General features: G+C 40.4%; 1 protein-coding gene across 1 annotated transcript in view; it reads right to left on the bottom strand.

The window, feature by feature from the left end:
- Positions 1–13,498, bottom strand: part of LOC109276297 (translation initiation factor IF-2-like) — a 107,004-nt gene that overhangs the window by 3,950 nt on the left and 89,556 nt on the right. Inside the window, exon 6 of the mRNA XM_053895358.1 lies at positions 2,618–2,691. The gene's annotated coding sequence lies outside the window, so the exon portion shown is untranslated. The remainder of the gene's footprint in view (positions 1–2,617; positions 2,692–13,498) is intronic.

Below are 13,498 nucleotides of genomic sequence, written 5' to 3'. Positions count from 1 at the left end.
CAGTGAATGCCATATGTTAGAATTACAGACAGATGTAGGCAAGGATTAAATAAGAAACTATCATGGAGGAGGCAGATTTTGAACTGGGTCTGAAGTACGTGATAGTGTGGGGGAGGAGGGTATTCGGGACGGGGCATGCAGCGCATGCGCTATACTCCAAGGAGCTTGAATTTAGAACGTTACTCCTCGCACAAGAGTTTAGTTTCCAAGAGAGGGAAAGCCTGTGCATGTGTTCCTGTGTGGTCTCTGCGCTATAAAATAGCTTGTTATTTCAGAGGAAGGAGATTGCATCTGATTACTTGGGGCCACAAAAAGCAGGTGTCTCCTCATTCCCCAGTGGTTTAAACTAGGAGGAGATATTATGCCCTCCCCAAACAAGAAGTGCAGAGGTAGGAAATCCCATGCTTGTTTAATTTAGTGACTTAACAATGGCCTCACGACCAGATCATTGCTCCCTGTTTTGGCTGGTTCCCCCAATCTCAATATTGCTGCTACAGATGCAGGCACCAGAGAGGGGACAAGTGGCACACCCCATTCTTCTGTCCTGTTTTAAGAGCAAAGAAGACTTGCACACCAGACCTTCAGCAGCAGATTCCCTTGAGTTTTACCAGCTAGATTTTCACCAGAACCTCCCTCCATAACCAATCACTGGCAAGAGGAGTGGATTACTACTGAAGATTCTACCCTTGGGGCCGAGGGGGTTTCAGGCTTCTATGAAGCATATGGCCATCAGTGTTGGATCAAACTGGGGCTCTGGGAGAATGGTGTGTGGGCAGCTGACAACGTAAGGAAGACGCATGAGTGCTTCAACTGTCCAGGAAGTTAAGTGGCGGTTGTTAAGAGGGGGCTTGGGCCAAGCTCTCAGAGGTGTGTGGGAACTTTTAATTCTTACTTCTCCAGTGTGTCCCTGAAACAAAAACTTGTGCTACTAAAAATACAGTTTGATAGCTCTCCATTCGGCCTTCAACAGATACTGACTACAACCTCTCGCTAAACAGCGAGCAGCGAATTGGAAGCTGCATGGATATTGTACACCTTGTAGAACAGTGTTGCATAGAATCCACAGCTGTCATTGCATTTGTGTCTCTTTTTTTTTCTCCTATAATTTTCAGAATCTGGACTTATGCATGTAGAAATTACCGATCGTGAATTGTGGGATTACGCCTCCTTTTCAGATTTAACTAGGTAGTTCTCGATGTTAAATCATTTGAAGCGAGAAAATAAAGGAAATGAATTTCTGCCGCATATTTAAATGTGTTTCGGCTCTAGGCTTGCTTGAAGGAGGACCTTTCACATCAGCAACCACACTTCTAGGTTTTCTTCATTATATTCTTCTTAATGTCCAGTACGGTCTGTTTCCTACGTGCTGAAAGTACACTTTGAAAACAAATGAGGACTTGTGAAACCAACACAGTTTTTCTAGTCTACAACCAAAAAGAATGAAGCAATTTGGACACGTGTGAGCTAAGCAGAGTTGCAAGCCAGCCGGCTAGCCATGATGCACTGATTTTCCTGTTTTATAATATGTACCAAGGTTTTCAGGAACTTAAATGTGGCTCATCTTTTCTAAGGTCGTCCCAAAGACACAGGCCTGATTCTGAACTACTTGAGCATGGTATATTTCAATATTCTATATAAATCCATTTTATCATAGCTACGTTTCATATTTATGCATTTTAGAATTCCAAATGTATTTTAGTGCAAAGCATTTTTAACATGTTTGTTCTTCAAAGATCCATTTTGCCATGGGGTGCTGTGTGACAGCTTACAATGAGATTTAAGATATTTCTTTTCAGGGCCATCTTCTTTACACATCCACACATAATTAATTCCATCAGGGATGGAAAATGATGAGTAAAAGGAGAAAGCTAACCTTGTTATATAACTTTGTTATACTAGATTGTACTTGCTCAAATAAAGTGCGGCCCTTGTTATTTCCAAGCCAGTCTTAATTTTCAAAAGGATGCCGAGTTTTTTTCAGATTTCTTTATCAGAAAAATATTTGGGAAAAGAGCATCGAAAAGCTGAGCCAGCATGGGTTATTTGGAGTACACACACACACACACACGCACACACACACACACACACACACTTCATTCACTCTCTGTTCTTTCTTTTAATTCAGGTCTTTGCCTTCCCTGGGCAGTAGAATAGAACTGGACATAAAGCCCTGCTCTAAATCTACAGTAGGTATTCCTTTGATTCCTCTGTGCAGAAACCAGTCAAAACCTGAAATAATTCTGAACCAGAAAGATTTTCCTTTTCTTTGTCCCACCTCCCATGGGGTCTGTCCATCACCTCCCAGTTGTGGGGGTGCATGGGCAGGGTAGCAACCACGGGCACTCAGATACTCTGAAGGGCACGTGAGGCTGGACTTTCAGCTTCCCAACTCTCATGAGGGGAAGACATATGCTCTTCTAAGTTACAAATTGACTTTTTACTTTTCAAAAATTAGCATGTTAAAGAACACTTTTTAATGTAGGTAACACATATTTGAGGTTCAAATTTCAAGAGCTACAATGGCATATGGTGAAAAGTCAGTCTCCTGTCCCTGATTTGATGCCACCTCCTGGGAGGGCAACCACTATTACCAGTTTCTTTTTTGTGAAAGAGATACCTTTAATTCATCGATCATGCCACCTGCTTCCTTAAATTATTATCCCATCGTCAGAGCTGTGTGATCTGGAGTTTCTGGAAAGAGATATAGAGAGTCAGCACGTTCATTCATTCCTTCAAGTCAACAAGTGAGGTTGCATTAGTAAGAGTAAGTCCAGAAGGAGAGAGGACCAGGGGCTGTGACAACCATGTGACTTCATGGACTTTTTTGTTGTTGTTGGACTTTCTTCAGTCATGTGCTGAGTTCTATGGATGCTATAACCATGCGGCTGTCATCAAAAATAATTGCTGCCATTTACAGAGTGCTTACTCTGTGCCAGGCACCAAACAATGTGCCATATAGGGCTTATCACAGTTAATTCTCATAACCCAACAAGTGTTGGTGCTTTTATTGTCATCCCCAGTTGGCAGATGAAGAAACAGGCTTGAAGACAAGGGCAAGTAACTTGCCCAAGGTTCCATAGCTGTCAGAGCTCAAGATCAAGAGCAGAACCAGGCAAGGGGAGGGGCGCCTGCATAGCTCAGTCAGTTGAGTGTCAGACTTCGGCTCAGGCCATGATCTTGCAGTTCATGAGTTCAAGCTCTGTGCAAGCTCTGTGCTAACAACTCTGAGCCTGGAGCCTGCTTCAAATTCTTTGTCTCCCTCTCTCTCCATCTCCCCCCCTCGCACTCTGTCTCTGTTTCTCTCTCTCTCAAAAATAAATAAACATTAAAAAAAAAAAAAGAAATAAAAAAATGAAAGAACCAGGCAAGGGACACAATGCCTCTGCCTCAGGGCTCTGACCTAGCCTGGATCAACTGTAGGAGAGGGACCATAAGAAGTGCATGCTGGCCAAGCAGGTGATGGCTGCTGTGGTGATAGTTCTGTGGTTCCAAGTGGTTAGATCTAGAAATCTCCAAACTTTTTATTTCCTAATGAGCGAAAGCATTTATTAGTTTCTCTGGTTTCTAAAATCCCTGATTTTGATCAGAAGAAAATGACTCTGTAGTTTAACTGGCTATTGGCACATCACATCAACAGTTGTACTCATTGAAGTCAAATCATCAAGGTGAAAGAAGTCCCGAAAGTGTACAGTTGACCCTTAAACAATATGGTTTGAAGTTCATGGGTCCACTTGTACATGATTATTTTATGGTACAAAACTGTAAATGTGTTTTATGATCTTCTTAACATTTTCTTCATCTAGCTTAGTTTATTGTAAGAATACAGTACACAATATATAAAATGTGTTAATTGACTGTTATCATTAAGTCTTCTGGTCAATAGTAGGCTATTAAAGTTTTGCGGGGGGGTCAAAAGGGTTGGATTTTTACAGCAGGGAAGGGGATGTCGGCACCCCAACCCCTGCATTGTTCAAGGATCAACTGTAGTTTACTCCTTTAATTTTATAGACCAGAAAGCCAAATTTCAGGTTAATTTACTTAACTACTGATAGCTCTTGGCCATGGAGAGACCAGAATACTCAGACCTTTTAACTAGTATAGTAATCTATATTACCATGATGCCTTGATTTTTTTTTTTTTTTTTTTTTGCCCCTGTGGTCTGATGAGAGGGAAGCTCATGAAGGAATGCCTTGTCACTCACTGTAGGAAAGTCCTGCTGGTCTCTGGGAAACAGTGGGAGGATGCAGGGACCCTGTCAGGTCTGTCGTGGCCTACTACTTTATGAGGACATTTGACATACGGTGTAAGGGTCTCTAGAACAAATAGCTCTCAACAAGCCTTAACACCAAACAAGTGTTTGATGAGCTCTGGAAAGCACGGACTTATGGCAGACCAGTGTCGGTTTGACTTAGGAATAAACTTTAAAATTCTTACGTTTTAGGGGCGCCTGGGTGGCTCAGTCAGTTGGGTATCTGATTTCAGCTCAGGTCATGATCTTGCAGTTTATGGGTTTGAGACACGCATAGGCTCTGTGCTGACAGCGGAGCCTGAAGCCTGCTTCAGATTCTGTGTCTCTCTCTATCTCTCTGCCTGTCCCCTGCTCATGCTCTGTCTCTCTCTCTCTCTCAAAGATTAACATTAAAAAAATGTAAAATTCCTACCTTTTAAACACAGTAACTATTGGTACACTTTTGAGGAAGTAAGTAGCCTAATAGGGAAGCTATTAAAAATCAGCTTTTTAGATAAAGGATAACATGACTGTACCTATATGTTTATTGTTTGGCATTCCATATATCTAGAATTTTTATTTAGTAGGTATGAGCATTCCTATTTTTACCCAGTTGCACTCCTGTTTCTGAAGCACATTAAATTTTGGAGAACACACTCTGGGGTCAGGCCTCACCCAGTTTTCCCCTAAGTCATGGATGGTTGCACCCATCCAATATTTACTGAGCATACAAGACTATTTAGTGTTATAGCCACAGCCCAACATGATGCATGTGGCATTTCTGTAACTCCTTATTCTGTTTTAAACATTCTTAGTCTATGAAGGCTTAAAAACTGATGGGTAAATAAGTGATTTTAAAATGAATAATTTTGCAGCAAAATTGCTGATTTTGTTTGAATTGCTTATAATTAGTTATTTTAGGTGGTTAGAACATAATGGAAAATGAGATCAATGTTAAAGAGTCTTGCCCCCCATACTATGTGTGGGTGTCACTCAGTTGTGGCCATGGATAGCATTTTAATTCTTATCTTAACCTGTTATCAGACTGTGGGATTCCAAAGGATCGGGGGGCATGATCATATCACTAGAAATTATTGACAATACTGGGAAAGTACATCTTTCATTCACTGTGGGAGAGCAGTGATATTTTCAAGCTTAAAAAATGTAGTATATCTTGTTGCTTAGTAGATATCAAGATCAGCATTTGTTTTGTTATCTTAGCTTGAAAGTTCAAAAAAATGTGATTGGAGATTAAGGCACTGATGATATTTGGCAATTGCTTAGAAGTTAGATTAGTGACAGAGTAGTGCTATGCCTTTGAACAACTGAAATTCAGGGACTTTTGATGTGATATATGAAATTAGGAATAATAGCAGAATGTTAGAAATTCCAGATTTTGTAACATTAATCCATTTCAATATGAATTTTTAAAAAGTAAATACACAGATTTTTTTTTCACATACAAAAATGTTTTAAAATACACAGGCATGTATGCTACTTTTATCAGCCAGAATTCTTACTATCCTTTTTCTCACTTAGCTCATAGTGTTAAAAATAACACATTTGCTGCCACTAAGATTGCAGCTTTTAGACAATGCAAAAAATATATATATATTTTCAGGCATAGTATAGGTCTGTATTATTTGCATGGTTTCATTTATCCTTTTATTGAGATGTCTGAATTGATACTACCCAGCTGGATTTTGTTGGGAATTTAGACCCTGAAGGGCAGAACACAAATCTCTTTTATCAAGGGTACATAACATGCCTGACCCATTAATCTTTCAAGTCAAGAGACATGACTTACGTCATTAAATGCCTGGTTGCTCTTGCTCCAGAAATACTTATAGGATCATGCAGTTTGGGGGAGGGCAGGGGAAGTTGGCAGACCAGTGCTTAGTAACTGGAGCTCCCAGCATAATGGTAGAGAGTGAAAAAGACTGGGTTGCCATGGACTGCAGAACAGCTAGGGGCCCCTTCCACTGCTGGCATAGACTTCATTCACCAAAGCACATTAGGACTCCATGTGTAATTTTTCAGTCATAAGGCATTTTCACCTTAACTAATTACTTGAATATTTCTTCCAGAGCATTTAGCATCCCTAGCATCGTTGTCTCATGACTTACTTTACGGTTCTTGAATCAGACAGTGGTTATCTGTGTTTTTCAAATCTGCCCTGGATAGAAAGAACTACAGAAACAACAAAAATCCCCAATGTTACAGATCATATAAATTGCAGAATGAATAACGGATGTGATTTTGTTTAAAAAAATGCTTATTTTTGAGAGAGAGGAGAGAGAGAGAGACAGAGAGAGGGCATGAGCAGGGGAGGGGCAGAGAGAGAGGGAGACAAAGAATCTGAAACAGGCTCCAGGCTCCAAGCTGTCAGCACAGATCCTGATGCAGGGTTCTAACCCACAAACTGTGAGATCATGACCTGAGTCAAAGTTGGATACCCAACTGACTGAGCCAGCCAGGTGCCCTGGACATGTGTTTGAATCTAGGGTCTATGGCTGAGAGCCCACAAGACCTGGTTCTAGTCCTAACTGTTCAATTAACCACCTTTGTCACTTTGGCCAGATCACTTAACATGTCACTTAACCTCTGTCTTCTCTACTTTGACCTTGACATTTGGTGATACTGTGAAGGAAACAGTAGACCCTCAAATTTCTGAGAAAAGTTAATGTAAGTATCATCTCATCAGATCCTATTTTTTCTTATCTCTGTGAGCAGTTTCTGGATTCCTGGTACTCAATCATTAATCCAAGAAATTGTCATTCACGTTGCTTTTAGTATTAACCAGAATTCAAAAGCAAAAAGCCCTTAGATTGAAACTGACCTCATGATGAAGGCAGGGCATCTATTTTGATTTGGGAAACCTAGGTTAATATTTTGACACTTGAAAACTTTATTTGGACAAACCTTATTTCCTTTACTTGTAAATCTGCTTAAAATGTGAGAGAAAAATTTCCAGCTCACAAGTTTCCTCCGCCCTTAATCATAACAGGGCTGCACTGAGCAAAAGGAAGTTTTAGCCCAGAAATAGTTGTGGTTTTCAATGTGTATTAGGTTTACCTTCCTATAATCCAATGTATTTTATGTTTTCAGAAGATCTATGGAGGTAATGAGAGAGACCGTACTCCTTTTAAAAGATTTCTTCATATTACCTAGTTACTTGAAAAGTTCACTGGTTAATGTTTGTCTAACTTAAAGGGAATTAGACCATCTTAAAAATTCCCCTTTAAAATGTACAATGTAAGATAAAATAGTTGTAAAAAGTCAAAGTTTATATGTTTACTACAATGTATAAGTAGTCCAAAACTAGTTTTAATGATTTTGTTATTTTCAGTAAGAATGAATAGCTTATTCAAAACTATTGTGGCTTGAAGTTAGTTTTATTTATTGTATATACCATGAATAAAATGATTTGATAGCTTCAATCATTGTAGATCTGTATAAGACAACATTTGAAAATGTTTCCTGGGGCGCATGGGTAACTCGGTTAAGTGTCTGACTTTGCTCATGTCATAATCTTGTAGTTTGTTGAGTTTGACCCCTGCGTCAGGCTCTGTGCTGACAACTCAGAGCCTGGAACCTGCTTCAGATTCTGTGTCTCCCTCTCTCTCTGCCCTCCCTGGCTTGCACTCTGTCTCTCTCTCAAAAATAAATAAGCATTAAAAAAAACTTAAGAAAATGTTTCCTTATTCCTGATGCCTAACTCTTTGATAACTTCAAGCACCTGAGAGCCAGAACAAAGGCATTTCTGTAGTGAAAGACAGCTATATCTAGCAGTTGCTGGCTTCTTAGAAAATTAGGTTTATGGAAAAATCCTTCATGGCTGACTTTGCTGACATTCTGTGGTCATAGGAAGCATTGCAACTAATTTGTTGCATGTAACTTTCTTGAGGTATAATTTACATTCCATAAAACTCACCTGTTTTAAGTATACAATTCAATGATTTTGTGCAAATTTGCTAAATTGTGCAATCATCACCACTATCCAGATTTGGAACACTTTCACACTCCAATAAGTGTTTCACATTCCAATAGTCAACTAATTTGGTTTTATTTTGTTTGCTGTGATACAGAAATGGTTAAGTAGGTTTTGTAATTTGAAATGCCTGGAAATTTCAAAATAACTAGAAAAGAATTCTATTCCTGAAGTTTTTGTTTTTTTTTGTATTTCTTCAGCTAGCATCTAGGCTTTGAGCCACACTTAGAAAAAAATCAGAATTATTACATCTTTGGTTGAGTACATTTCACACAATCAGGTGAAGACTACACTCAGAAATTAAAAGATCCATTGTTATTAAGCCTATTAAGGGATTAAACATGTATTTTTAAAGTATTATGATTTTACTGATATCCTATTTGCCACTCAAGGATTTGTTTATAATTGAAGGCTTATCCAAATCAAAGGACCTTACACCCTGTACGAGCTGTTAGGGATCAGAGGCATAAACACTGCCTCTGTTTTTGCAAAGCTTATTTGTCATTTCTGTTGATCTGGTCCTGAGAAGCTTGGTTTCTATCAATAGAACATTAAACTAAAAATCCATCAACCTTTGCTCCCTCACCTCCTCACCCCTCGATGGACTCTGAAGTACCTCAACACATTGTAAGGTTAAAAAAAAGGGAGAAGAAATGGAATAGATATTGGGACTTAAGGCAAAATTTTCACTGATGAAATTATATATTTTTATAGAGGTGTCTTGACCCTATTTGAATAATTGTGAATCCTGGCGCTTAATTCTTATTTTTGATCTTGATACTTTAGAAAAACAGGAAAGAATATAATGTAGTATATGGTTGTCTTGGGTTTCATGATCAAGACTGGAATTGTTGATTGTACACATCAAGCTCTTCATCCTATTCTGTACATTCCATCTCCACTAGAAATTTTGTATGCGTTAATAGTAGGAATACCATGTAAATTTGAGACTCAGAACTGGCACTGACTCCTCTGTGCCTAGAGAGGTTCACCAACCAAGACACTGTGTGTCTTTGGGCTTTGTGTCTTATCGGTGGATACAAAGAGAACACCACGTTCCAGTTACAATACTGACAGGTCATTGTGTGCGTTTCAAGACGTATCTATAGGTGGCCTGATTAACGATATGTGGATAGTTTATGTACTTCTGATGTCCTGAAAAGGGTGTAGAATGGGCAGCACAGGTCTTTGTGCACCTGGAAACTCCTCTAGGTTACCAGGATGGTTTCCTGGGCAGTGAGAGGCATCCATTTCCAGTTGCTCTGCCCTAGATCCTCCAAAAGGAAAACGTGTGTGTGTGTGTGTGTGTGTGTGTGTGTAACTCTGTGGTAGTAGTATCCATGTATACATTCAGGGCATGAACAGTTGCAGAAATAAGGGAATGCACCTGATGTCTTGCTCACGTTTTGGAGTTCTTCCTGTTATCTCTGACAGTGGGTACAGCTGGAAATAAACTAGAATCTAGTCAGAAGGTTCTCATCATGGTGGCTGTCAAACCAACCTGCCTTGGTGCCAGAGATTGGGAAAGAATTACAGACCAATTTAGGTTTTTAATATGGAAGCCAAAATCTTGAATAAACTATCTGCAAATATAGTTTAACAGTACTTTCAAAGAATAATAGAGACCAGCTAAGTGGAGTTCATCTCAGGAATGTAAAAATGATTCAGTATTAATAAATCTATGAATATAGTTCACATATTTATTAAAAAGGAGAAAATATCTCTATAGATGCCAAAAATTTTTACTACTTTCAGCACCCGTTTCTGATTTAAAAAATCTATAGTAGAAAGGTTTGTATGATTTTAAATACGTGTGTGTCAAAGCACCAGTTAACATCATATTTGATGCTGAGGACAACAGATCAATAAAGGAAAACAAACAAGAGATGAAACTGACCACTCTGATTTTTCCTTTGACCCCTCTTTCCTCATAAAATCTTATCTTATTTTCATTTTGTCTTCTATTTTCCCCAATCTCCATTTATTGCTATAATCACCACTGGTTGATTTCCACTGCTCTGCCTTCTTCTCTAGCAAAGAGCAACCAAGATGGTGAGTGGAAAGCAGCATCTTCTGTTTTTGAGGAAAACTTAGCCCTGGGCTCCTATGTATCTTTTTGACTTGTCTCTCTTTTGTTGGGAGTATTAAGGTGATTTTTATGGGATTTCCCCCCCACTCACCTACCTTCCTCTTATACTGCTCCTGGGGGTGGGAACTGGGATGAATTAGAAGCATCTAGAACCCTGCTCAGTCAAGAAGATAGTGGGAATCTGCTGTTTTTCTCTCTTGTTGATGAGTTTTTAAAGATTATAAGTGTGACACCCCCTCCCCCCCCACACACCTTTTTTATTGCTACAGCATCATTTTGCTTTTAATCTCCCCATTTTTGTAATCATTAATTTGGGGGAGATATTATCTTTTCTGAACTCTCTCTCCATTTTACACTCAAGGTCCAGAGTGGGCATATAATTTAAAAAGAGAAATTGGCAACTTTCATGGGAAAGTGAAGGATCTGTGGCAATCATGTTTGGATTAAGACCATATTCTATTTTATCTATAAAATGGGAACCCCTGGAGCCTGCAGTATCAGGTTGGGTATGATCCTGGCTATTAGCAAGTGGGGAAACTCATCTGAGGTGAGAAGATACCAGAAACCAGGTATGTTACTGTGGAATGCAGGCCAGGAACTAGATAGGGACTTTTTTTTGTCCATCTTTGGAACTTGCCACAAAATGTTGCAGCAATGGGAGCCTCAGAGGCAGAGAGCAAGAGAGATTTAAGAAAGAATTTATGGAGTCACACCTTCAGTAGTGGATTGGGTGGATTTAGTGCTGTCAACCCACTGGTTGACACAGGAAGTGTTCCTGTGGCAGAATGCTTGGAAACATTCAGAGGGAGACTCGGCAGTAAAGTGTGTTGTCAGGAATCATACGTCAGATTTCTAAACACACACTGACAGGAGAAAAGACCTCTGCATATGTACTAAATCAGAAAGACTTGTGCCACAAGCACAGGGCAGATGTGGAGCTACTGGAAGCAGTCTGTGAAATTGGGCTCTATTGGACCAAGTTACCAGGAAAGCAGAGCACTACTGAGGAAACAGAGGCCCTGATTCTATCTGGTAAGGAAGCTAAGTTCAAGAGGAAGAGAGGGAAGAAACCACATCGAGAGTCTTCTGGGACCAATAGTGTGGTTAGATGTGAACAGTGGAGTGGAAGCAAGCATAACTCAGGATGCTAAATTCTTGACCACAAAGTTCTGGGAGACAGAGATAGACATGTCTCACTGCTGAGCCAAAGTGCCCTTGGAGCAAGCCCAAGGCCATGATCAAGACTATGTATGCCCTACTTTCTCTCCAGTGTGGGGCCTTAGGTCATGGTTAGTGTTGTGATGACCAACAGGCATTGCTAGGGCACACTTGTTGACTACCACGGCAACAACTTCATGGCTTTGGGGGATTCACTGAGTTTGAAATGTGTATTATTGCACTGGCTGCAAAGAGGATGGACTTTTTTTTTTTTTTAAGTTTATTTACTTAGAGAGAGAGCATGAGCAAGAAAGGAGCAGAGGAGAGAGAGAATCTCAAGCAGGCTCTGCATCATCAGTGTGGAGTCTGATATGGGGGCTCGACCCCCTGAATTGTGAGATGATGACCTGAGCCTAAATCAAGAGTGGGATGTGTAACCAACTGAGCCACCCAGGTGCCTGAGGATGGGATTTTTATAGGATACTATCCTTGTGGTAAAATCCCTACTTTAGTCATGCAGATGTCAAGGAGGGCAAAGGTGGCTGAGCCAAAAAAGACCTGACATCCTAGTCCTCTTTCTCTCTCTCTCTCTTTGCCCTCCTCTCTTGCAAAAGCAAAGACTAACTGAAGAGTGGGTCAATTAGTGATGTTTGTGTGTGTCAGAGTGCTGGGGATGGAGCATCGCCCTCCACCATTGAGATAATAAATTTGTGTTGTTTTCAGCCACCCAGTTTGTGGTAATTTATTCCAGCAGCCACAGGAAACTCCTACAGACTCCTACTCAATCCTACAAGAGGAAGTGTTCTTTACTATGGAGCCTCAGCCCAGACCTACTGAATCCAAAACTCTAGGGAAACTGTGGGTTTAATTTTTTTTTTTTTTTGAGAGAGAGAGAGAGAGAGAGAGAGTGAGTACGAGCAAGGCAGGTGCACACTATTAGCACGGAGCCTACGTGGGGCTCAATCCCATTAACCATGAGATCATGACCTGAGCCAAAATCAAGAGTCTGAAGCTTAGGGGTGCCTGGATGGTTCAGTCGGTTAAGCGTCCAACTTCAGTTCAGGTCATGATCTCACGGTTCATGGGTCTGAGCCCCATGTCAGGCTCAGGCTTTGTGCTGACATCTTGGAGCCTGGAGCCTGCTTTGGATTCTGTGTCTCCCTCTCTCTCCACCCCTCCTCCCTCATACTCTGTCTCTGTCTCTCAAAAAAATGAATAAATGTTAAACAAATTTTTTTAATTAAAAAAAAAGGAGTCTGAAGCTTACCCAACTGAGCCACCCAGGTGCCCCAAAACTTCAGTTTTAAAAGCTCTCCAGGGCTCAGTGTGGAGCCTGCTTTGGATTCTCTCTCTCCCTCTCTCTGCCCCTCCCCTGCTCACACTCACTCACTCTCAAAATAAATAAGCATTTAAAAAATAAAAGCCCTCCAGAAAATTCTGACACCCAGCTAGAGGTGACAACTGCATCTGTAAAGACTCTTCTTTTCCTCACCTGCCATAACCAGGGTCTCAGGCTTCAGAGGATGTGTTTGGGGGAATGGATTTATGCTGAACCAGGAGCACAATCCCTTTGTGAAGCAGAGAACATAATTTTAAGATACTATAGGGGAACAGAAATTATTTTTCCTATACTCTCCTAGGTTTTCTGGCTGGGGCCCTATAAACTAGGCTGATAAAAGACAAATCAATAAGAGAAAAGCAAGCAAAAGTTCATTAGCATGTGTACCACCCTTACACCTGGAGTATTCAGAGATGAGTAACTCAAAGTGGTGCTTAGAACTCGGGCTTATGTGGAATCTCAGCAAGGGAACACTAATGTGTTACAGAAGCGATGAGACAAGGGAAAAGAACCTTGAGTCTCTGGCAAGCCAAACTGTGGGAAGGCACATAATGACAAACTAATGGTAAATAAAAGTTTAGTAGAAGTTGTTATGTAGATTCCTCTGGTGCTGTCTCCAGGGTGCTTAAGGTCTAAAGTTGTCTCTGGTGATTAATTTTGGTCCTTACTAATAGAGAAGGAAGGGGGACACCT

This window comes from Panthera pardus, unplaced genomic scaffold (genome assembly GCF_024362965.1).
Source record: "Panthera pardus isolate Hobbes unplaced genomic scaffold, ASM2436296v1 HiC_scaffold_6, whole genome shotgun sequence".
Lineage (NCBI taxonomy): Eukaryota > Metazoa > Chordata > Mammalia > Carnivora > Felidae > Panthera > Panthera pardus.
This window is presented reverse-complemented; position numbering and strand designations above follow the sequence as displayed.